The following is a 2,472-nucleotide window of genomic DNA, read 5'->3' on the forward strand; positions in this document are numbered from 1 at the left end:
AAAGAGTGTTGCAGGAAGGAGAAACAGTGTGAACACACTCTAGTAGGAATGATATTAATGTACTACAGAAATATGAAGTGTGCCAACGTGAAGAGAATGAGTAAGAGTGCTGAGGAGTTAGATCATTTATGGCTATGTAGGCAGGCCTTGATACTGAATCTGAGGGTTTTAAATCTAATTGCAATAGAAAGCTTTTCAACAGTTTTAAGCATGTGAGTGGCATAATTTGATTTATATTCTTTAAAAAGATCTCTCTGGTTGTCAGGAAGAGACAACATTGTGAGGAACAAGAGTTCAGGATAAACATATAGAACACTCTTGTAGTAAGCCCAGTAGGAGCTGTTGGAAGTTTGAACTAGGGTGGTGGTAGTGGAGATGGTAAGAAGGATTTCAGATGTAATGCCTACAGGAAATGTTGCTGATTAGATACAAGTGGTAAGGAAAGGAAGAAAAGATGACTCCTACATTTTTAGTTTGGGTGAGTGGGGTGCCAGTTAACTAAGATGTGGAAAGTGTCCATGTATGTGTTTGCATGTGTGTGTATGTGTGTGCATGCTAGAAGGAAGTCCAGGTCCACTATATTTCCACTTCGCATCCATCTCTGTAGTCTTAGAGGAGTTGTACCCATTCTACAATCTGTTATAAAACTTATTACATATATACAAAAGAAGAAAGTACTTACACGTATGTCTTATGCTCTTAAGCATCTTTGCTTTTATCCTGTTTCAAAGATTTGTAATTTCTCTATTTTTTACAATTGTATCACAGTCTTCGTGATTTAAACAAAATGATTGTCAAGTAAGTGCAAATCTTGATTCTCTCTCCCTGTCTCGATTTCTCTCATACACACAATCCTTTCATATTTTTATATTTTTCATTAATGAATGTTGAAGATTATTTCCTTAGGCCATCTCTTAGGTTTACTAGTTCCAGAGTTTAACTACAACTATTTAAATTGAAGATATCTCAGCGCTTTAATTCAATAGTCTAAAAACAATCTTACATCAATCTTTAGAAAAAACTTATTTTACATACAATCATTAACATAATCTCTATCAGTTATTGTTTTCATAATGCTTCTTCAGCACTTTCTTGCTTATGTTCAGTGCTTTCTAAAGAACTCTTCAACCTTACTCTGGTAAAGACTACTGACTGCCCATCTTATATTCATTCTCTTTTTCTTTACCACATAACTCTGATTTGTTGGGAGTGGTGATATGACTGGTGAAAAACTATAAGAGCAGCCTCCCTTATAGTTAGGGTCACAGTATGGTTCCAAAAAAAATCTAACTGGAAGTTACAGGGTGAGTTTTTAATAAAAGCTCCTCAAAAGGAAATGGGAAAATGGTACAGTCACCTTTTTTTTTCTCCCTTCCTTTTGGCCTGGAATACAGTTCCAACACCTGTTGGCTGAAGATATATTGTGATTATGAGTTCTAGAGTTTTACACTATGAATCATGGAGCAGAAAGAAGGAACCTGGGACACTGATGACATTTTGGAGTTTCTGATTCACAGCTGTCAGCACTGAAGCTGTTTCTAGCTGATGCATGTGCCTTCAAGATCATCTGTCAACTGATGATCCAATCCTGTTCTTTTCGTAACTAATTCATTTTTATTCTTCTATATGGAAACTCTGGTCAGGCAAACAAAAGTTTTCTCATTCTCTGAGCATTTTATGCATGTGTCTGCCCCTGAGCCTTGGTACATGCCATTGTTTTCTGCAACTATGTCTCCATCACTAGATGGAGAGATCATGAGGGCAGGAACAGTGTTTCTTTTGCATATCAACCAAGTTCTAGGCATAGTGCCTTGCACATAGAAGGCCTTCAATATTTGTCAAATTATATTTAATTCCCCTCTGGTGAGCTAATTTAGTCCCTCTCTTTTCCATTAAATAGTTCTTAATTACTTTGAAACCTGGTTTAAAACTAAGTTTCTCTGGAAAGTTTTTCATGCTTAATCCCATCTGACTATGACCACATTTCCACTTGGCATTTTCTTAGTATTTATATAACTCTGATTAATAAAAGTGTCTATTTGAGTCTTCCTGATGTATGTCCTAGTCTTCCAATATACATTAAAATGCTCTGTGGGCAAGAATCCCACACTCTACCCTCTTCTTTGGACTCTTTCCATACAAAATACCTTCTATAGTGTTCTGTTATGAAGTAAGATACTAATAGATATTGATGAAATCCTGGCAATTCACTTGGGCCAATCTCCTACCTGATATTATAATTCCACCTCCCCAAAGGAATAGCTTCCTATAAGAATTAATTAGATAATCGTATTTTAAATTTAAAAACAAACAGCTCAATAAATATGACAGTCTATGATTGGGAATAACTAAGTAGTTTCATTCTAAGTGTCATATTTATGGTATACTTGTTGGTTACAATGAGATCAATGTATATGTAAGCACTATATAATTATTTAATATTCTTTTATATTTTTAACTATAAAATTCCCT

The sequence above is a fragment of the Pteropus alecto genome, unplaced genomic scaffold, assembly GCF_000325575.1.
Source record: "Pteropus alecto unplaced genomic scaffold, ASM32557v1 scaffold171, whole genome shotgun sequence".
Lineage (NCBI taxonomy): Eukaryota > Metazoa > Chordata > Mammalia > Chiroptera > Pteropodidae > Pteropus > Pteropus alecto.